This window comes from Thamnophis sirtalis, unplaced genomic scaffold, assembly GCF_051295495.1.
Source record: "Thamnophis sirtalis isolate CommonGarterSnake01/CBP01778 unplaced genomic scaffold, rThaSir2_p1.2 scaffold_13, whole genome shotgun sequence".
In the NCBI taxonomy this organism is placed as follows: Eukaryota; Metazoa; Chordata; class Lepidosauria; order Squamata; family Natricidae; genus Thamnophis; species Thamnophis sirtalis.
The window spans coordinates 46,906,099-46,929,997 of NW_028261393.1; the positions used below are offsets into that span (position 1 = coordinate 46,906,099).

Consider the following 23,899-nt stretch of genomic DNA (forward strand, 5'->3'; position numbering starts at 1 on the left):
CATAATGCTCAATGACAGCAAAATATCCATTTATGTCTAATGCAAAACTAGTGATGTTAATCTTAATCTTAAGAATTGATGCACAAAAACTTGTAACCAAACAACATGCTTGATGAAATGTAGGAAAGTTGGGGTTTTTTTCTTCTTCTCTTGCTTTGTTTTGTATGTGTTGTTTTGTTTAAAAAGAATAAAAATATACTTTAAAAAAAAATAAAACAAGTAACAGGCAACACACATCCCAGGCGGCAACCAAAACCTCAGAAAACAAGCTAATGCCAGAAAGACACTTCCTCCAGTCCAACACTGGTCTTAATGTCCTTCTCATGGATCTTTCATCTTTAACTCTATCTTGTCTGGTATAACAGTAACAGAGTTGGAAGTTCCCCCAAGGTGCCTTTTTCAAGTGGCAACTTTGGCTTTCTGGTTTCCCCTTGAAGACATTTTGCTTCTCATCCAAGAAGCTTCTTCAGCTCTGACTGGATGGTGGGGAATGGAAAGATTCCTACTCCTTGCAGACAGCTGGTGATTTCCATTCTTCTGCATCTCAAACTGAAGCAAAAAACGGCTCCTGTAGTCTGCAATTTTTTCCGTAGTCTGCAAATTTCCAGTCCCCACCAGCCAGTCAGAGCTGAAAAGTCTTCTTGGATGAGAAGCAAAACGTCTTCAAAAATCAAACAAAAAACACCAGAAACTCCAGTTACCTCTTGGGGGGAGGAGCACCCTGGGGACAACCATGACCTGGATGCAGGGCCAGATTTTCCTATAGGCTAACTAGGCTTCAGCCTAGGGCCTCAAGATCAAGAGGATTCAAATTGTTAGCAAAATTAAAATCACACTATTCTAAAAACAGTGAACACTAAAACACTGAACCGAAAATAAGGAGAAATTCTACGCATATGACTAATAAACAAACATAAAAATGTATTGGTTAAGATCGTTCCAGCCCCGCGGCAGTTGGGGAGCCCGCCCACGTTCCCGGCACCGGCGGTCGGGCGAGAGGCGCGGCCGCTCCCAGTAGCCGCCCCGTCGACGCGGAGCCCACCAGCAGCCAGGCAGGTGAAGGTGAGGGGGCCGAGCCAGGCAGCTGAGCGCAGCAGGGGAGGCGGCTGGCCTCGCTGCCTTTGCCGCAGAGCAGAGCCGCAATCTGTCGGGAGGCCAGCTATATATATTGATATATATTGATATATATCACAGTAATGATGTATTTTATTGTCTCTCATGTAATTTACAAACTTAAAAATGGGAGGTGAAAGGGCCTCATAAGTGGAATAGCCTAGGGCCTCTTTTCATCTAAATCCGGCCCTGCCTGGATGACTGAGAATCTCCATAGACAGCAGAGTTGGAAGGGATCTTGGAGGTCATCTAGCCCAGCCCCCTCTTCTCACAGGAGACCTATACTATTTCTGACCAATGGCTGTCCAATCTCTCCTTTAAAATCTCCACTGATGGAGAGCCCACAACTTCCAAGAGACAATTTGTTCCACCAGTTGATTGTTCTCACAGCTGTAGGAATTTTCTCCTTGGTTTTAGGCGGCTTCTCTCCTTGGTTAAGCTTCCCATCCAAGGTTTCTTGTCCTGCCTACAGGTTCTTAACTTTCTTGCTTTTTGGTGCAAGAGTATTGACCAATGCAAGCTTATTTTTTTTCTCAGTTGCTGATGCTAAAAAGATTCCTTGCATGCATGAAATGGCCCACTCACAGCAAAGATCTCTGGATAGAAATCATCTCTCTTTTCCATCCGTCCAGCTTTGATAGCCAATAGTTAGCACCCAAAATTGTACGCCCACCACTATGTGACAGGCATATAGTCTGTAAACAGGAGCTGGCCAGCACATTTTAAGAGGAAAAGAAAAAAGGAAACGGCTGTCTTGGAGCTGCATAAATCCACTTTGGGCTGTCGTGGCTGGACAGGAGAGAGGAGAGTTATAAAAAGTACTAAAAAACCTGTCTCCTCGGTCAGCCCCTTCCACCCGATCTTTCCCCTTTAGAGATTTCCCTCCTGTCCTCCTTTGCAGCTTTGGGAATGGCAAAAAATTGCTGCCTTCAAGGAATGAAGAGTCCCCCAACGCTTTGATTTCACAATCGGAAAGAGAAGATGTAGGCCAGCCCTCTGTAAATCATTGGGGCCCTCTTTATTAGCTAGCACCAATCTGGAGCCTGAGGAGGCTCTTCCCCCTCTGCTGGAAAGGAGTCTTTGGTCCCGGAGGCTACCAAAATTGGTTCCTCATTGGAGTATGTTGCTGTGATGTCACCGATCCCATTTCTACAGTGGGAAGGGCAGAAGAGATTAAAAACTGGAATAAAAGCTTCAAGGAACTCTGGTTCCTAGAAAAAAAAAACCTGTCTTTTGGGGGAAGAAGATAACAGATTAAAAGAGTCGGAAGGGACCTTGTAAGGTCATCTAGTCCAACCCTCAGCCCAAGCAAGAGACCCTACGCCATTTCCGACAGATGGCAGCCCAGTCTCTTCAACTTCTGTTGAATTGGTTGATGGCTCTCACTGTCAGAAAATTTCTCCTTATTTCCAGGTTGAATCTCTCCTTGTTCAGTTTCCATCCATTGTTCCTAGTCTGGCCTTCAGGTGCCTTAGAAAACAACTTGGCCCCCTCCTCTCTGTGGCAAATACTGGAAGACTGCTATCCTGTCTCCCCTGGTCCTTCTCTTCACTAGACTAGCCATGCCCAGTTCCTGCAACCATCTTCCATCCCACCATTTCCTTCCCTCTATGCATCAAAAGAAGGGAACAGGGCTGGAAGGGATCTTGTGGGGTCTTCTAGTCCAACCCCCTGTTCAGGCAGGAAACCCTAAAGCCTATACCATTTCAGACAAATGGCTCTCGAGTCATTAAAAGCCTCCAGCAATGGAGCGCCCAAAATTTCTGAAGGCAAGACATGCCACTCAGAGGTGGGTTACTGCCGATTCATCCCCATTCCAAGATTCTTTGTGGGTTTAAAATTACAAAATTTAGGTTTTAAAGTTAAAAGTTTCAGAGTTATGGGCTTGAAACCTGTATTACACTGGGTTTCCGTTCAAGATTCTCGACAGCTTCTACCAGAGGTGGGTTCCTACCAGTTCGCACCTATTCGGTAGAACCGGTTCGTCAAATCTACCGAACCGGTTAGAAGAGGTTCCACCAGTGGACCCGGAAAGCAGGCCACACCTACAGAAGAGGGTCCAAAATTTTTTGAAACCCACCACTGGTCCTTGGATATGATTATTCTACACTATCATGCTCATATTTATAAAACTCAGTGCCTCTGTGAAAGGTAAGGATAACTACTGCCTTTGTGGTGCAATCAGAACATTGCGTGTGTTGAAGTTATTTTAACGCAAACCAAAGATGCCTTTTAAAAATCAAGTTTACATCATATTCTTATGCATGCCAGTGCTGTGTGTGAGGTAATTTAAGGTGGTTCTGACAAGTGTCATCGGCATCTTCATATCCGGTCACATGGGCAGCAAGCCACCCATCTGGTCACATGGGCGGCAAGCCACTCCCACAAAGGAGGCCACACCCACAGAGTAGGTTCGAACAATTTTTGAAACCCACCACTGGCTTCTACCCATTGTAAACTGCAAGGAATCTACAACCTGGCTGCAAAGCCACTCCTTTTATCCTTAAAAGGTAAAGGTTCCCCTCGCTGTTTTGAAGGAGAAATACTCCGGTCAGACGCCAGATCTTTCTTTCTTAACTTCTCCATCGGCACATGAGGTTCTACCAGATCTGTCCATCAATTAATTCATCACTTGCCACATCAACCTTCTCCAGGTTGGTGCGTTGGTCAAGAGTATAACCTGTAGGAACTTTTCAAACCCCAGGCAAAGAGAAAGGATGTGCAGGTAAGACTCCCTTATTTATTTATTTATTTATTTGTCCACTATGACAACTATGTTAGATAAACTGCTGAGAACAAGTGGGCCAAAATCACCCCAGAAAGCTTCATGCTCAAGTAGAGCCCAGCACCTTAATCCCTACACTGTATTGTAAAGGTAAAGGTTCCCCTTGCACATACGTGCAAGTCGTTCCCGACTCTAGAGGGCGGTGCTCATCTCCGTTTCAAAGCCAGCGCTGTCCGAAGATGTCCCCATAGTCATGTAGCCGGCATGACTAAACACCAAAGGCACACGGAGCACTGTTACCTTCCCACTAAAGGCGATCTCTATTTTTCCACTTGCATTTTTACGTGCTTTCGAACTGCTAGGTTGGCAGAAGCTGGGAGAAGTCACGGGAGCTCACTCCGTTACGCGGCGCTTGGGATTCGAACCGCCGAACTGCTGACCTTTCTGATCGACAAGCTGAGCGTCTTAGCCTCTGAGCCACTGCATCCCCTACATCATAGACTTTTTATATATATATACATTTTTTTAAAAAACACATAAACACATCAACAAAAACAAACACATGACTTAAAACAACATAGGAACAAGAAGTTCCATCGTATATCATACAGCAGTTCCGTATCGGTTTCTTTACAGTTAGTGTTTTCCCTTCTATACATTTCTATCTTGCATTCCTGGTCCCCTTATTCGTTATCCATTTTTATGTACAATTCTATATTTATTTATACTTAGCTATTTATAACCAAATATTGTTTACCTATATTGTGCTTTATCTTCTTACTGTCATTTATTCTCTTACATACAATTATAGGTATACATTCACATAGTTATTCTTTTTCTTTGCCATTTTTATACTATTATAATTTCATTTAAAAGGTTATAAGGTACAGTTTGGATTGCTTTGTTTACCATCCCTAGCGCCTGTTGTAACACCACCTTATTGTCTCTTTCTAGACTAATCCTAAACCGTCAGAAATCCCTGCTGGTTTCCAATCACTCGGATCCTGAACACATGATGCTGCAACATTAATAAATACTGGTCCAAGGACCCTGTTTTCAGTGCGGTTCCAAATTCAAATGATGCCCAAAGGATCAGTCGTAAAGTCCAGGGCTACCTGTGTGTGAATCCAGTCACGGACTCCAGATCTAAGAGATCCCACAGGAAATCTTTCCTTCTCACCCACCCACCCCTCAGCAAATTCCCCGTTGCTATCTCTTCCCTCCTTTTCGCACATATTTCTCGCACTCAAACCAAAGGAATTCGCTGCATCCTGAACCCAAGGCTGGCTCCTGTGGGCCGTTTTGAGACCAGCCTTCCAGTAGCCATGGCAGAAGGCCCAACAACCCCTCAGGCTTGGCTTCCTGAATTGTCCCCAACCGGACTAATTCAACAATGAAGTATTTCCTGGATGTTATTTTAGTTTGAAGGGATGCAGTGGCTCAGTGGCGAAGACGCTGAGCTGGTCGATCAGAAAAGTCGGCAGTTTGGCGGTTCGAATCCCTAGCACTACATAATGGAGTGAGCTCCCGTTACTTCAGAGGATGGATTCCTACCAGTTCGGCTGAACCGGTAGTGGTACGGCAACCTGGGTCGCTGGAACAGGCAGCGACCCAAGCCTGCCACGCCCCCGAACCGGTTCCCCGGTGAGTGCCGCCATCTTGTTTTTAAGTTCTGCACAAGCACAGAACAATTTCAATTGTAATGTGCATGCGTGTGCAGCGCGCATCCAGCACGCGCGTGCACAGGAGTGAACCGGCAGTAAAGCTGCCTGGAACCCACCCCTGCGTTACCTGTCCCAACTTCTGCTAACCTAGCAGTTCAAAAGCACGTAAAAAAGCAAGTAGAAACATAGGAACCACCTTTGGTGGGAAGGTAACAGAGTTCCGTGCTCCTTTATTTATTTATTATTTATTTATTATTAAAATTTATATGCTGCCCAATCCCGAAGGACTCCGGGCAGCTTACAAAAAGAAGAAAAAGAAGAGAAAGAAAAAAAGGAAAAAAAGACAGTTTAAAATCATAAAACCGGGAATGTAGGAGAGAAGGAAGGGGGGAAGGAAGGAGGAAAGGAAGGGGGGAAGGAAGGAGAGAAGGAGAAAAGAAAGGAGGGAAGGAAGGAAGGAGGGAAGGAAGGAGGGAAGGAGAGAAGGAGGGAAGGGGAAGGAGGGAGGGAAGGAAGGGGAGTAGGAGAGAAGAAATGAGGGAAGGAAAGAGGGAGGGAGGGAAGAAGTAGGACCGTTGTAAGATAAGATGGATCTATGGGATATTAAAAAAGCAATCTTCAAGTATATTGTCAACAGTAGGGAAAAATTGTTATAAATACATATTATTAATAACAGTTATGAGATCATATAATTGTGAATGTATATATGAAATAAAAAAAATCAAAAAAAAATCATAAAACCACATACATTCATTCTAATCGGGGCTGGACCTCAACAATGAGGTCAACAGCCCCAGGCCTGCCGGAACAGCCAGGTTTTAACAGCTTTCCTGAAGGCCATAATAGTGGGTATGGCCCAGATCTCTGGGGGTAGCTGATTCCAAAGAGTCGGAGCAGCCACAGAGAAGGCTCTCCTCTGGGGGCCCGCCAGCCGACACTGTCCGGTTGACGGCATCCGAAGGAGGCCCAATCTGTGGGATCTTACAGGCCGCTGGGAGGTATGTGGCAGTAGGTGGTCTCGAAGGTAGGCTGGCCCTAAGCCATGTAGGGCTTTAAAGGTAATAACCAACACCTTGAATTGCGTCCGGAGACCAATTGGTAGCCAGTGCAGCTTGCGGAGGATAGGTGTAACGTGGGTGTACCTCGATACACCCAATATCGCTCGCGCGGCCGCATTCTGGACTAGCTGCAGTCTCCGAACGCTTTTCAAGGGTAGCCCCTTCGGCATTGAGTCATGGCGGCCACATAACCACGGAGACACTGGCTCTTTGGCTTTGAAACGGAGATGAGCACCGCCCCCCAGAGTCAGGAACGACTAGCACATATGCACGAGGGGAACCTTTGCTTTTATTTAGTCTGAATCTGACCGTACCTTTCAGCTTTGGCTTTCAACCACTGAATTTCCCTCGGCTCGCCTGGGATGTGCCAGCTATGGCAAAGCTCACGAAATGCCAACATTGCTGTTGATTCAACTTCATAAATACACTGGGCCTTTTCCAGAGGTCAAGGTCTTTACAGTCCCCAGCAAGAAAATGACCGATAAACACAAGGGGGATCAAAGGCCAGGCTAGTCAGGAAAAATACACCGGTTTGTGCCAGCTTTAAAAAGAGGAGCCTCCCTCAAACGGGAGCTCCAGCCTTGTTGGGAGTTCAGCTCTCTCAATTCCCAGTCAGTGGGGTTTCCTTTTCATTGAGATGTCCTTTGTGCTCTCTGGGCTTGGTGGTTGTCTTGCAGACGTTTCATGACCCAACTAGGTAACACCATCAGTGCTAGTGAGTGTGGGGTTTGCTCCCTGTTTATATTCAGTATTTTGCACTGCAGGTTTTGGTTTTGTCCTGGGGAGTTCCTTGATTAGGCCTTTTTTTATCTGTTAGGTTGTTTATCTGAACAAACTACTGAATATAAACAGGGAGGAAAGCCCACACTCCCTAGCACTGATGATGATACCTAGTTGGGCAATGAAACATCTACAAGAAAACAAGCTCAGAGAGCTCCAAGGACCCCATAGGCATTGTCCTCCTCCTCCTCTTCCCCCTTCTCCTCTTCCTCTTCCTTCTAGCACTGATGATGTTACCTAGATGGGTAGTGAAACGTCTGCAAGAAAACCAGCAACCTCAGAGAACCCCAAGGACCCTACAGCCTTTTCCTCCTCCTCCTCCTCCTCCTGCCTTTCTGCTTTTTTACACCATAACCCACTCCCTTCTAGCACTGATGATGTTACCTAGATGGGTAGTGAAACATCTGCAAGAAAACCAGCAACCTCAGAGAACACCAAGGACCCTACAGTCCTTTTTCTCCTCCTCCTCCCCCTCCTCCTCCTCCTCCTCCTCCTCCTCCTGCCTTTCTGCTTTTTTACACCATAACCCACCCTCTTCTAGCACTGATGATGTTACTTAGATGGGTAATGAAACGTCTGCAAGAAAACCAGCAAGCTCAGAGAACACCAAGGACCCCACAGTCCTTTTCCTCCCCTCCTCCTCCTCCTCCTCCTCCTCCTCCTCCTCCTCCTCCTCCTCCTCCTCTCCCTTATTGTTCTTGCTCTTCTTCCTCCTCCTCCCTTTCGGCTTTTTTACAACACAACCCACCCTCTTCTAGCACTGATGATGTTACTTAGATGGGTAATGAAACATCTGCAAGAAAACCAGCAAGCTCAGAGAACACCAAGGACCCTACAGTCCTTTTCCTCCTCCTCCTCCTCCTCCTCTTCCTCCTCCTCTCCCTTATTGCTCTTTCTCTTCTTCCTCCTCCTCCCTTTCTGCTTTTTTACACCACAACCCACCCCCTTCTAGCACTGATGATGTTACTTAGATGGGTAATGAAACGTCTGCAAGAAAACCACCAAGCTCCGAGAGCGCCAAGGACCCCTCCATCCAACCCCAAGCTACATATATTCCCCTTTATTGATCCCTTTAATTCTAGTGGGGCAACCTCTCCAACCCAGCTATCTTAACGCATGCGGGGACCCCAAGAAACCCTTCCTAGCAACTGCTACCCTGGCATGAGAGGCTGGTGGGTACCCTACGGCGGAGATGGCACTTCGGTTGGCTCTGCTCCTCCGGCCCTCCAGCCTTGACAGCACGGGGTTTGTTCCGGGCATGAAAAGCGCTTTGTCCAAGCGGTTATTGGTGGCGGGGGGGAGAGGAGGAAGAGAATCATGTTCCTGTCAACAGGCGCCAACGGGCAAGACCCCCGTAGCGGCAAACATCCGCCTGACACGCAGCCCCACTCAAGATGTTGCTGACAGCATCCTCAGTGGCTCTTTTTTTTTAAAAGCAAAGGACCAGCAGGAGAAATCTGAGCTGAACCCGAGCTGACGGGGGGGGGAAATGAGGGGGACAACAATGCGACAATATTGTCTTGCTTCATCCAAGACTGTTGGTGGCGCAATACTGGAAGAAGGAAGACTTGCCTACAACTCAAGAATGGACATTGAAAGGGTTCCACCACAAAACCGCGGAGGACAAAATCGCGCTCGACGAAAGCGCGCATTTGACGTCATCACAGCGCGACGAAAACATCGCGCTGTGATCGAAAAATGTAAAAATAAAGCGAAAACCTTACCCTAACCCCCCCAAACCTAACCCTAAACGTAACCCTTAACCTAACGCTAAACCTAACGTTAACCCTTAACCTAACCCTAACCCTTAACCTAACCCTTACCCTAACCCTAAACCTAACCCTTACCTTTATGTGAATCGGCTTGCTTTAATTTTATTTTTATTTCAATTTTTAATTTTTTTCGTCGCGCTATGATGACGTCAAATGCGCACTTTCGTCGAGCGCGATTTTGTCCTCCGCGGTTTTGACGGGTCACGCATTGAAAGTTACAAACTTAGCCGAGATGGCTAAAATATCGGCATATCTTAAAGATCACTCAAATGAGAGATATAAACGAGACTGGAAAAAATGGATTGACTATATACAAAATAAATATGGGACCAAGAAATTCCAGTTAGCCTATGCTTAAGATCTAAAATGATTTAAATTGTTTAAAGTTAGTTCAGCAAGAAGAAGCTAAGGTCAATGCAGAATGTCATTAATTTCTTTATTTCTTTTTTCTCAATAGATTTTAGACTGTGTTTGTTAAAAATCCATACCGTGTACGGGTTCTGGGAAGTCGGGGGGAGGGAAGGAGGAGGGAGGTTGGGGGGAGGGTGGAGGGAGGGAGGGGTATGCATTAGGCTAGACAAGAATTTGGTGTTAAACTAGAATTATTTTGACATACAAAAAATTGTACTTCGATGTCTTACTGATTGAGGAATGATGAAATGTTTGTTTTAAAAGAAATAAAACTTTTGAACATTAAATATTGTCTTGCTTCATCAATGGCCCATGTAACCTTTGATGCAACTTATAAGTATAATCTTTATTGTCGTTGTACTTAAATGCAATGAAATTGGTTACTTGCAGGGAAGTTGCAGGGAAACGGCGCTTAATTTCCACAGGACAAAAAGGTGCTTTTTGTTTCTGGAATCGAATTTCTGTTTTCTTTCGGGGGGTGGGTGGGTGGGACGTGGTGAACCCCTTCCTTCTTTCAATTCATGGGAGAAATGACTGGCTGGGGAATTCTGGGAGGGGAAGCCCACAGTTGCCATGTTCGGAGGCCCCTGGTTTAGTCCCACTCTTGGGATGAACTGCAGAACAAGATTCCTTAGGAGCTGCTGATTCAGTTTTTCAGAGGAATGATTGAGTCTGTCATCTCCACCTCTATAACTGTCTGGTTTGGCTCTGCAACCCAACAAGACAGACACAGACTTCAGAGGAGAATCAGAACTGCAAAAAAAAACAATGGCTACCAACCTGCCTTCCATTGAGGACCTGCACACTGCACAAGTCAAAAAGAGGGCTGTGAAAATATCTACACACCCCTCACATCCTGGACATAAATAGTTTCAACTCCTACCCTCAAAACAACGCTATAGGGCACTGCACACCAGAACAACTAGACACAAGGACTGTTTTTTCACCAATGCTATCCCTCTGCTAAACAAATAATTCCAACACTATCAAACTATTTACTAAGTCTGCATTATTATTACTATCAATCTTCTCATCGTCCCTATCACCCATCTCCCCATACTTATGACTGTATGACTGTAACTTTGCTGCTTGTATCCTTACGATTTATATTGTTTCCTAGTATGATTTCATTGCTTATTTGTACCCTATGACTATCATTAAGTCTCGTACCTTATGATTTGTGATGAATGTATCTTGTCTTTTTATGTACACTGAGACCATCTGCCCCAAAGACAAATTTCTTGTGTGCCCAATCACATTTGGCCAATGAAGGATTCTATTCTATTCTATTTCACAGAAACGTATTTGTGCATATAAGGTTTTCTGCTCTTCGCCTGGTGCACCAGTTGCGTCCCTACCTGAACCGGGAGGCACTCGCAACAGTCACTCATGCCCTCGTGACCTCAAGACTGGACTACTGCAATGCGCTCTACATGGGGCAGCCCTTGAAGAGTATTCGGAGACTTCAACTCGTCCAGAATGCAGCCGCGCGAACGATTGTGGGTGCACCTCGGTACACCCACGTTACACCTATCCTCCGCGAGCTGCACTGGTTACCGATCAGTCTCCGGATACGCTTCAAGGTGCTAGTCGTAACTTATAAAGCCCTTCATGGTATTGGACCTAGGTACTTGAGAGACCACCTGCTGCCAATTACCTCCCAAAGACCCATTAGATCGCACAGGGTCGGCCTCCTCCGGGTTCCGTCCACCAGCCAATGTTATCTGGTTACCACCCGGGGGAGGGCCTTCTCTGTGGCAGCTCCGGCCCTTTGGAACGAACTCCCCGCAGGGATTCGGACCCTCACCTCTCTCCAGGCCTGGAAAGCCATCAAAACCTGGCTGTGCCGGCAGGACTGGGGTTGATGAGTTCCCCTCCCCTCTCGACCTGTGTGGCTGTGTGATTCTTGGTTATTTTAATCACTTGTATTGTGTTCTATGTTCCCTCTTTTCCCCCTTTGAGTTGTTCGCCACCCTGAGTCCCTCCCGGAAAAGGGCGGCATACAAATAAAATAAATCTAAATCTAAATCTCTTTTCTCTGGACTGTGATTGTGAGCTTCACAGAAGAATCCTAGATGGGTTGATGGCCGTAACACAAACTTCCTACCGAGATTGAAGTCTGAGATTCAAAAGACCTACTTTAGGATGGGGGAATATGGCTTTAAAATGATTGTTTTGAAAGCCATATCAAGGTCTTATTACTGAGAACTGGTGATCGCCTCTCAACCTCAGAAGGAAGCATGGAAGCAACTGCGTCACCATGTATATGGTGACAGACCCACATTAAGCAATGACTTAGCCATGTTTGGCTGAATAAGCCACCATTAGCCGAGTTCTCCCAAAAGGCTTTATGAAAGGCGAAGAGGGCAGGTTAACGTGACGTGTGAATCCAACCTGATCCACTAGAATCCCATCGCTCTCTTGTTCCATGCTAAGCTGCATTAGAATGTGCAACTCCAATTACGCACACCTCCAAGGTTTTAATGCTTGTAAGCTCCCGGGACGAAAGCGGCTTAAAATAACAAGTCTTGCAACGCCATAAAGACTAACCAGTTTGTGAAGGCATTAAGCCTTCATGTGGATTAGATTCCACCATCTTCCCAGCCTATCAAAGGACTCTAGATTCCTTATATTGTTTTTGTAAACGCAACCCAGTCTGGGAAAAATTCTAGGCTGCCCTTCCAAATTCACAGCCCACAGAATGTCTTCTCTCTTGCCCCAAACTGTCTGGCGCAAGTCCCAGTGATGGCACCCACGTGTCACGTCAGGCAAATTACATAACGTGTGCCACTTGTGCAATGCTGTGAGATGTCGTGGGACATCACTCGCCCTTCCTTGCCTCCTGCAGACGCCTGTGCCCTGATTCACTCGGTTCAAATGTGCATCATGTGCAGAGGCTACTCACCTCCCTCTGAAGCCACAGGAGGGAGCCTCTTAATCCAGCACATCATCGACCCATTTTAATTAATAAGCTGGAATCATGAATAGCCCCCAATGCCGGCCCTTTTTAGATATAAAATGGAACACTGCATCTAGTTTTGGTCGCCACGATGTAAAAAAAGGTGTGGAGACTCTGGAAAGAGTGCAGAGAAAAGCAACAAAGATGATTAGGGGACTGGAGGCTGAAACATAGGAAGAACGGTTGCAGGAACTGGGTATGTCTAGTTTAATGAAAAGAAGGACTAGGGGAGACATGATAGCAGTCTTCCAATATCTCAGGTGTTGCTCCAAAGAAGAGGGAGTCAAGCTATTCTCCAAAGCACCTGAGGGCAGGACAAGAAGCAATGGGTGGAAACTAATCAAGGAGAGAAAACTAAGGAGACATTACCTGACAGTGAGAACAATTAATCAGCGGAACAACCTGCCTCCAGAAGTTATGAATGCCGCAACCCTGGAAGTTTTAAAAAAGAGATTGGGCAACTATTTGTCTGAAATTATATAGGGTTTCCTGCCTGAGCAGTGGGTTGGACTAGAAGACCTCCAAGGTCCCTTCCAACTCTGTCATTCTGTTACATCCTTGACGCCATCGGAGTTATATCTCAAACATCTTCAACCAAAAAGACTGCTATTTGGTCTGAAGGCAAGGCTGCCTGGGAGAAATCAGCCGTGACCTGTTCCAAGCCAGGTCACAAATACCAATGGCCCTTACCCCTGCTTGTAGGAGGCTTTACAACCCGGAGCTACAATAGGGCAGCGTTGATGAAAGACAGGGGCAGTCCCACAACCACACCCCAAGGGGAACACACTGCACGAAATCCAGCAGGTTTGCACAAGCCAAGGCCCTTTTTCTGCACACAGGTTGACCCACAAAGGTTTGGAAAGCCTGTTGCAAGGACTTGCTTAGACGTAAAACTGTTGGCCTCACCACATGCAAAAAAATATCCAGTTTTTCCTTGTTAAGCATCACGTTTTTCCCCCCACAACCCTGGATTAAATCCAATCCTTTTTCTCTTCTGCTTCAAATGCTTCCTCCTGTTTCTTCATCCTGGGCGATTCCTGGCAGCAGGGATTCTGCGCCTCCCGGTTTGAGTGCTGCAACAATTCCCAATCATTTTGTGCCCAAATTCCAAAGTGCCATCTTTCTACCAGGGCAGCCAGCTATCAAGAGCCAATCAAGAATTTTTGGAGGAATAAATCTGTTGTCAGGTGTGCCTCATTCAACCCCCAACTCCAATTGGTTAGAGAAAAGGTACTTTTACTGGATATGAAATGAAAACAGCAAAAGTGAAGCAAGATCTGAGACAATAGCAGTAGCAGTAGACTTATATACCGCTTCATAGGCCTTTCAGGCCTCTCTAAGCGGTTTACAGAGAGTCAGCATATTGCCCCCAACAATCTGGGTCCTCATTTTACCCACCTCGGAAGGATGGAAGGCTGAGTCAACCCTGAGCCGGTGAGATTTGAACCGCTGACCTGCTGATCTAGCAGTAGCCTGCAGTGCTGCATTTAACCACTGCGCCACCTTGGCAAAAAGACGCGAACTTGTACATATCAAAAGTTACCCAAATCCCTCCCCCAATTACCCAAGCCCAATGTCCAATCTCCAACCCCCAAGGGTGTCATGTGGGGTGCATCTTCAGTAGCCTCATCCAGCTGGCATGCAGAGGTGATTGGCCTTGGTCAAACCCAAACACGGACCTTCAGCATTTGCAGAAGATGGTGAGAACAAAACTCCCCTTTTCAAGATTTCTCCACCAGCAGGCTTCCCCTCCCAAATACCATGCACCCCCTCCCTCCCCGTTACTATGCCAGCTGATAGCAAGCAAGCGAGATAGAGGCTGACAGTCGGCCCTCCTGCAGAAAGGATGCTATCCCTGGAGGGGGGGGGAACATAGAAAACAGTAATAACAAATTACTACAACTGGTGGGATTTACACCCAAGTAAACCCTTGAGAAGGAAGGATTCACTGGAGAAGAGCCTAATGCTGGGAAAGATGGAGGGCAAAAGAAGAAGGGGACGACAGAGAAGGAGGTGGCTGGATGGAGTCACTGAAGCAGTAGGTGTGAGCTTCAATGGACTCCAGAGGATGGTAGACGACAGGAAGGCCTGGAGGAATGTTGTCCATGGGGTTGCAATGGGTCGGACACGACTTCGCAACTAACAACAACAAAGCCCTTGCAGGAATACAGCAACCAGGCCGGTCCCCAGTTCAATTCTCACTTCTACTATTCATTCACTTCCATGTTTGCCATGTAGGAGTCGTAATACAGATAGTTCTTCTTTAATGACAACTGAGACCAGCCATTTGGTCATTAAGCAAAGCAGCCCACTAATTAAAACACTGCAATTTGATTCCAGCTCTGACATACGAAGTTATCAATGAGAAGATTGGCCCTAAAGTTTTTTGGGTTTTTTTTGGTCACCATCACAACTGCGAATGGTCATTAAACAAGACAGCCATTAAACAAGGGCTGTCTGTTTTGAGCCTACTGCAAAGTGCTGGGACAAAGATTCTTAAATAATCCATTACACATCAGCTATGGGGCTATTTAATTCTAACACAATTCGCCCTTCCCCTTCCCCCATGCGCAGCCCAGATTGTATTATTTTGTCTTAATTTAACATTAAGAAATAAATAAATAAATCTTGTATTGTTAATCTTTCCTACCATCGCAAGACCCTGCCAGAGAAAGGCAGAAATCTCCAATGATATCTTTAATTAAATACATTAATATATACATAAGGAGAATAAAATAAAATACATTCATATGACAATATGTGTGTGTGTGTGTGTGTGTGTGTGTGTGTGTGTGTGTGTTTTTATTTTTGCTGATAAATAAATAAAGGGAGACTAGTATAGATCTATTTCAAGCTATTTAGCTCTCATCAGCTAGCCATACCCTTACTGGGATTCAAACCTGTGCTGTATTGCATCTTAGGCAAAAGTCTTAGCCATTAAGCCACAGGTCTCCTCCTTATCAGCTGAAGCCAGGGAAGAAGGTATATATTTAGAGTCACAACCCCTGGTAAGCCCCAATTAACTGCAACTGCAAATATAACAAAGGCAACAGTAAAAATATTGGGTTTCTGTCGTGATGGACTCTTGTGACGAGCCGATTGACAGATGATGGAAGCAGTTAGCTTCCTCCCATAATTGGGGCTTACCAGTATATATACCAATATATATATATATATTCATATGAATGTATTTTATTCTCCTTATGTACCAGGGGTTGTGAATAGATAGATAGATAGATAGATAGATAGATAGATAGATAGATAGATAGATAGATAGATAGATAGATAGATAGATAGATAGATGATAGATAGATAGATAGATAGATAGATAGATAGATGATAGATAGAGATAGAGATAGAGATAGAGATAGAGATAGAGATAGAGATAGAGATAGAGATAGAGATAGAGATAGAGATAGAGATAGAGATAGAGATATTCATATGAATGTATTTTATTCTCCTTATGTACACTGAGAGCACTTGCACCAAAGACAAATTCCTTGTGTATCCAATCACACTTGGCCAATAAAGAATTCCATATTAATTGAATAATATCTCATCCACTCTAAGAAAATGGGTTCCACTGGGAACCGGCTGGGACTTTAAGCCAACTTCAAGCAAGGGTTTGAAATCTCCAAGTGTGCCAATTCTGATAATTTCTCAAAGCTCAACCCCCACCCACCCCCATCCCCCAATGCTAAACTGTAACTGGAATGATTGAGTCTCTCATCTGCACCTCTATAACTGTCTAGTTTGGTTCTGCAACCCAACAAGACAGATATGGACTTCAGAGAATAATTAGAACTGCAGAAAAAACAATTACTGCCAACCTGCCTTCCATTGAGGACCTGTATACTGCATGAGTCAAAAAGAGGACCGTGAAAATATTTACAGAGCCCTCGCATCCTGGACATAAATTGTTTCAATTCCTACACTCAAAATGACACTATAGGACACTGCACACCAAGACGACTAGACACAAGAACAGTTTTTCCCCGAATGCCATCACTCTGCTAAAAAAACTAATTCCCTCACCACTGTCAAACCATTCACTAAGGCTGCATTACTATTACTATTCTTCTTCTCATCGTTCCTATCACCCATCTCCTCCCACTTATGACTGCAGGACTGTAACTTTGTTGCTTGTATCCTTAGGATTTATATTGATAATGATTGTTTCCTGATTGCTTATTTGTACCCGATGGCTATCATTAAGTGTTGTACCTTATGATTCTTGATGAATGTATCTTGTCTTTTAAATGTACACTGAGAGCATCTGCACCAAAGACAAATTCCTTGTGTGACCAATCACACTTGGCTAATAAAGAATTCCATCTATCATCTATCTATTATCTATCTATCTATCTATCTATCTATCTATCTATCTATCTATCTATCTATCTATCTATCTATCTAATTAACTATCTAACTAACTATCTGTCTTTATCTCGTTCTGTCTGTCTGTCTATCTCTTTCTATCTATCTCATTCTTTCTATCTATCTGTCTGTATGTCTCTATCTCTATCTATTTATCTGTCTGTCTGTCTATCTATCTATCTGTCTGTCTTTATCTTGTTCTATCTGTCTGTCTGTCTGTCTGTCTATCTCTTTCTATCTATCTATCTCATTCTTTCTATCTCTCTGTCTCTCTGTCTCTATATCTATTTATCTGTCTGTCTGTCTATCTATCTATCTATCTATCTATCTATCTATCATCTATCTATCTATCTGTCTGTCTTTATCTTGTTCTATCTATCTGTCTGTCTATCTCTTTCTATCTATCTCTTTCTATCTATCCTATCTATCTATCTGTCTGTCTATCTATCTATCTATCTATCTATCTATCTATCTATCAATCAATGAATCAATGGAAGATGGATTTGGATTCAGGCTGAGTGGAGAAACATATAGAGTTAGGAGAAAAGAGAGTCACCTGCCCAGGTGAAATCCTAGCTGCCTTTTTAACAAAGCTAACATCAGACAGTCCAAACTGGGTCAACGCGAAAAATCCACGGTGATCCACTGGAATGGGTGAGATTCTAACGGCGTTTTTACGCAGCACATTTGAAATCGGACACAGGGGGGCACATTCAGTGACGGATTGCGATGCGTCCCGCATGCCAGCTTGCGATCCGCAACCTTGAGTGACAGGAGCCAGCGGAGGAAAAGGGCACACACAGACACACACACACACACACCGAAGGCCTCCCCGGCAAGGGTTGCGTGTGTGACCCCCCCCCCCCCAAAAACTTTCCAGCTCTTCTCTTCGGAAGAGGGGGGGGTGTGTTTCTTTCTCTCCATCGCTGCCGCTGCTGCTTCTGTTGCAGCGCCTGGCAAAAAGGATCGCCGAGGATCCCAAACATGGCATGGGCGGGAGAGGAAGGGATCGAAAAGGTCGGAGAAGAGAGCCGGGCGGCGGCGTGAAGGTCACAAAAGCGAAACAGGGAAGGAGAAGCCGCGCTTTCTTCTCCCGCCCGCGGCCTCCCTCCACAGCACGCGCGTGGATGGAAGGCGCCAAGCGCGCTCTGCATAGGCTCAGAGGCACCCTTTCCCACCCACCCGATTCTCCAGGCCTGCCTGGCCTTCCCCATATCCCGCAATCTGTTGTGTAGGCTCGGCGGAGCTGTCCTCCAGCTGCAAGGCCCCCGGGGGAGAGCCGCGGGGGGAGAGCCGCCCTCTCCCTGGCCCCATCGCCAAGAGAGGGACGTGTCCGGCTCCGATGGGCCGGCGCCGCGCCTCCCTCCAGAGAGGTCTTCCCCCGTTACCTGGCTGCGCCGCAGGTGCCTTGCTGGAGTCCCCGCTGCCCGCTCGGAGTCCGCTCTTTCTCCCCTTTCCAAAAACCGGTCCCCGCCCGCTCCCTTCCCGAATCCCGCGAACGGCAGGCATTCAACAGGTCGAGCCTCCCCCTCCTCCTCCTCTCCAGGCGAGAGATCTCCAGGGAATGGGCCCTTTTGAAACCAGCAACTTCTTATTAGAGAATAGAGCTGGAAGGGACCTTGGAGGTCCTCTAGTCCACCCCCCTGGCTCAAGCAGGAGACCCTACAGCTAGACCATCAAAGAGAGTGTTGGAAGTGGGACGGCTCCTTCCTTCTTTCCTTCCCTCCCAGCCAGGCTCTCCCGGGCTCCCTTTTGCCCTTCGCGGGACGGAAGGGACCTTAGAGGTCTTCTAGTCCAGCCCCCTGGCTCAAGCAGGAGAGCCTAGAGCTAGACCATGAAAGAGAGGCTGGAGGCGGCGCGGCTCCCTCCCTCTTTCCTTCCCTCCCAGCCAGGCTCTCCCGGGCTCCCTTTTGCCCTTCGAGAGACGGGGAGAGGGGAGGAGAGGAGCGAGCGGCCGGCCGGGGCTGGGGCTAGCAGGCGTCGTCCGGCGCTGCCCTCGCTGGGGGCAAGCCGGTTGGATCAGGCGCTGGTAAGGCTGCCCTCCCTCCCTTCCTCCCACCCATCCACCGTCCCGTCCCTGCCCCAGCCAGTCAGAGGTTGACCCCAGGAGGAGTGGAGGCGCGCCTGGCACAATCCCCCATCCCTGGGCAGATGGCCCCGACGGCAGCGCGACAGTACACACATACACACACTCTCTCACTCACTCACTCTCACCCTCTCTCTGTCTCTCTCACACCAGCCTGGCACGAGCCACCCACCTCTGGAGGCCAAGCCGAGCGCCAAGCACAGCAGCAGGAGCAGCGCCAGCAACCAGCGCCGCACGCCCATCGCGCCCACGCGGCCGCCACGGCAATGCCCGCGCCAGCAGCAGCTGCAGCGCCCAGCCAAGCCAAGGCAGCGAGCGAAGGCGGTCGGTTGGTGGCTCCAGCCGCCGCCAGGCTGCATTTGTAGCCGAGCGGAGCCTGGAGGCGGCCCGCCCGGTCATGTGGCTGCCTCCACGCCCCCCACCCCTCCTCCCGCCCACCCGCCCCCCGCTCGCACGGCGGCGCCTCCCGCCACCGCCAGGGACGCCCCCGCCAGGCGAGAGTTCCCTCTCGCCGGCCCTGGCAACCACCCACCGAAGCGGGACCCCGGCCAAGAGGGATCGGATCGTGCCCGCCAGAATCGCGCCCCCTCCTTCTCATTTCTAAGACAGACAGACAGACAGACACACACACACACACACACACACACACACACACACACAGCTCTTTAGATCTGCCTATTGAGGGGTGCTTCCTGGCTCCAGATAGACAATTCTGGTTTTCGTAAGATTTGGGACAATTATTTTTAGTCGCCCGTTTTTCCAAACTCTAAGCTGCTTCCCCAAGCCATGCCCACCTACCCCTTTTTTCACGCACCCCCTCCCGCTTCGTGGAGCCTCTCTATGCCAGGAACCTTCTCACCTGTTGAGAGGTGAGTCGTCCCCCCAACGGTAGTTTCAGGTCAAGAGGGTCTCAGTGGACTGGGCCAGTCTCCTTTGCCTCCTCCGTCCTCCCCTGGAGACACCCCCCCCCCCGCTTCCCTGGAGACCCCCCCCCCAGGCTGGTGTAAGGGGCTTAAGCATGGACCCTTTGCCCCATGCAAAGACCTGCCTTCTGTCTTTACCTCCAAAGGGGCAGGGCACACTCTACAGGTTGTGGTGATTTGGTGGCGGTTGTTGCTGCTGTTTAAACAAATCACAACACAGGCAGAGAAAGCCTTTGCAGATTGTTGGGTCAAGCCAAGCACCAGCTAGAAACAATGGAGCTTTTTCCCTAGCCTGGGAAAACAAGATGCCGCAGCTGTTCTGTTTTCTTATCACTGTATCCAGTTGGGATTACAGATGAACAGAGTTGGAAGGGACCTTGTAGGTCATCTAGTCCAGCCCCCCCCCCCCCCCAAGCAGGAGACCCTACACCATTTCTGACAGAGGGCAGTCCAGTCTCTTCTTGAAAGCCTCCAGTAATGAAGCTCCCACAACTTCCAAGGACAATTTCTATTCCATGGGTTGATTGTTCTCATTGAGAAAACATTCCTCCTTATTTCCAGGTTGAATCTCTCCTTGTTCAGTTTCCATCCATGGTTCCTTGTCAGTTTCTAACAAACCCCAAGATCGAAATCGTCAATCCGCTCCCAACACTCACTTCAGCCAAGACTTTGGTCCCCTCAGGATGACCCTGCCTCACAGGGTTGTTGGGAAGTAAAAAGGGAAGTCGACAAGCATATCTCCTGCCTTGAGTTACTGGAGGAAAGATGAAAGGAGTCTTGTGCAGCAATCCAGTGCAGAAACGTGCTGCCAACAACTCACTACATGGGAGAAACAAGCTGTTTTCAACGAAGATGAGCCAGACAGATCAAAATGTGGGGGGTTATTTTCCTGGGATGAATCAGCTAAAACCTACGATGAACGGTTGCAGGAACTGGGCCTGGCTAGTCTAGTGAAGAGAAGGACCAGGGGAGACATGAGAGCAGCCTTCCAATATTTGATGGGCTGCCAACAGAGAGGAGGGGATCAAACTATTTTCCAAAGCACCTGAAGGCCAGACAAGGAATCAGGGATGGAAACTGTTCAAGGAGAGATTCAACCTGGAAATAAGGAGAAATTTTCTGACAGTGGAAACCATCAACTAATGGAACAGAAGTTGCCTTTGGAAGTTGGGGGAGCTTCATCACTGGAAGCTTTCAAGAAGAGACTGGACAGGACATCTGTCAGAAATGGTGTAGGGTCTCCTGCTTGAGCGGGGAGGGGGAGGTTGGGCTAGAAGACCTCCAAGGTCCCTTCCAATTCTGCTGTTCTGTTCTGTTGGGGGAGAAAGCTGCCAACAATGAAGCTGAGATTTCCTTTCTCTCCATTATTATAAAGAAGGAAAGGATGGGGAAGAAATATTGAGCTTATTTTAGGATTTATACTCTTACTTCCAGGGGTTCATTGCAGAAGGACAAAAATCCAGAGTTTTCGTTTTCACTTACCTTGCTGCAATAATTGGGTGTCATTGTTGGGGGAAGTTTCAAGATTTGCACACGGGTGCAAACTGCCCCCTTTACAATTGGGCATAAGAGGCAACCACACCCAGCCGCCCTGATCTGGGGATCAAAGGGGGGGGGGGAAACCAGCTACTTTTGTGATTCTTGCATTTTGTGCAAAACAATAAGAGATTTTCAAAGCCATTTTAGCAAAAGAATAAGGTGGAGGGAAGGAACTATTTTAAAAGCCGTGTTTCTTCTACGTGGTTTCACTTTTCTTAGGAAGATGCAAACAATACTTTTCAGCAGTTGCTCATTCAGCATTTACTTCCAAGGAACTAGGTTTAGAATTTGCAACTTTACAACACAATCCTTCCTAAGTCTTTTTTTTTTTTAAAGTAGTAAGGCACGTTATTTTCAGCCCAGCAGCCAGGAAAAGGAAAGAAAAGGATTTACTAGTAGAATAGAATGAAATTTGATAATATAGCCAATGGTATGTAATTAATATGATGTGTGGGAAATAGATTAATGCTATTAATTGTGGATAATTAACTAAGTGAAATATTAACTATATAAAATTGAATTTGAGGATATAGGTTCATTGAGAGCAAAAAAGAATAATAGATGGAAATGATGTGTTAAATCTGATTAACTTGGAGAGGCATTAAAATTATTGTTTATATATGAAGAAGAAATTAAAGTTAATATGGAAAACGTGGAAAGACATTAAGATGACTGAAATGTGAAATGAAAATATGATGTAAAATGAACTATACATAAGAGAAGATGTAAAGTGGGAAAACCCGGGAAAACACTTTGTTTATAAAAGAAATTAAAATATGTAATAAAAAATAAAAAACTTTGTTTCAAAAAAAAAAGGAAGAAGTTGCTCTCATCATCTTGGGGAAAGAAATATTGATATACGAGGAAAAAAGAATCTCAAAAACTTCCATATGGCTTTGATCTCCTTAACGTCAGGAGAAACATCTGTTCTTCCCTCCTCGCACATCCCAGAAAGTTCCCATTGGCTGAAAAGAAATCTTAAATTTCATCGGCCCTTCTCCAGAATCCTTCCTATCTTCCCCGTTCCTGAACTTTCTCTTCCCAGCGTTTTGCAATCCGCGACTTGGCAGCTTCCAGGAATTTTGCCCCTTGACTCAAGTTGCTGAACTCAAAGAAAGAACACTTGGAGGCCAAGTCATTCGGTAATCTACATGTTTGGTTTCAAAAGACAGGTCTTCTTCTGCTCCCCCACCCCCCCCCACCCCACAAGCCTCTGCATTTGGTGTCATCGCCACAAAAGACGTGAGTACGTGCAGGCTGCAAAACCACATCCTTCCCAACGGAGCTCAGCTTTGACCTCGCATGGAGTTGGTGTAGCCAGTCGCGTGTGAAATACCACCTAATTGACAAGAGGCTCCTCTGTTTTCATAGATGAGCCAGTTTTATCTCCTGCTGGAAAAGGGATGATCCCTCCATTCTGGAGATGAAGGTGAAAAGGCAATCTAGAGCAGGAGTCCCCAACATTTTGAACCTCAGGGGCCACTAAATCCGTAATTTTAAATCCCAAGGAGCGCTAATATGATCTGCCTAATGACAGACTGGGTGAGCGTGGCTAGGTGGTCATGTGACTGGGTGGGCGTGGCCAACTCAATGTCACTCATGTTGAGGGGCGTCTTGCCAGACTCTACTTGCCACTCCTTGCCTGCCCCGCCCGGGCTCCTTAGGGCCCCAACAGGAAGCAGTTGTTGGAGCTAAGCAGCCACCAGGGGAAAGAGTTGGCAAAACAGCTCAGTTCAAATTGGATCTGACCGAGAAGGAGGCTCAGTAGAAGCACCTCACTGAGGACTACGAGCATAGGCTTTCCAAGCAAAGGGAAGACCTGCGGGAGTGCAAGGCCAGGTGCCGGCGCCTGGAGGCTCAGCAGGCTGAGATGGTCAGCCAGTTCCAAGCCATGATGCAGTCCCACTGGAACGAGGCTCTCTGGCTCTTTGCCACCAGCAGCACTTCCCTCCAGCCTTCTCCCAAAGCCCCCCACCAGGAGGCTGACGCAGACCCCAAGTCAGAATTTCTGCCTCCCTCCAACCCGCACAAAAAGACGCAGAAGGGGGTGACTCTCTGCAGCAACACAATCGTTCATTGCACATATCTGGCCCAGGGGGCATAGTTTGAGGACCCCTGATTTAGTGCAATGTAAAAAATGCAAATAATTTTTCTGAGGACCACCAACTTTTTCTCGCAGGCCACCAGTGGTCCATGGACCACCAGTTTTTGACCGCTAAACTAGAGCTAATTTTGGAATGCTGAAGTTGGCTATACAGATCGAGAAAGGTGGTTTCTCAACTTCATGATGATGAAGGTCCAGAATAACATTTTGAGTTTCCCTTCCTGAGGTCAAGCACATTTACTGATTACAGGTAGTCCTCGATTTACTGTTTCTGTTCTTAAGAGACATTTTAGTCCTTGATTTATGGATACATTCGAGCCCCAAAATTTCTGCTGCTAACCGAGACATTTGCTAAGTGAGTTTTGCCCCCATCTCACGACCTGTCTTG

The 23,899-nt window shown here is 46.8% G+C and overlaps 1 pseudogene across 1 annotated transcript in view; it reads right to left on the reverse strand.

The window, feature by feature from the left end:
* Window positions 1-19,291, reverse strand: part of LOC148043179 (uncharacterized) — a 31,418-nt pseudogene extending 12,127 nt beyond the window's left edge. Inside the window, exon 1 of the transcript XR_015698269.1 lies at window positions 19,118-19,291. The product of XR_015698269.1 is annotated as an uncharacterized LOC148043179 (transcript). The remainder of the gene's footprint in view (window positions 1-19,117) is intronic.
* Between the last annotated feature and the right edge of the window lie 4,608 nt (window positions 19,292-23,899).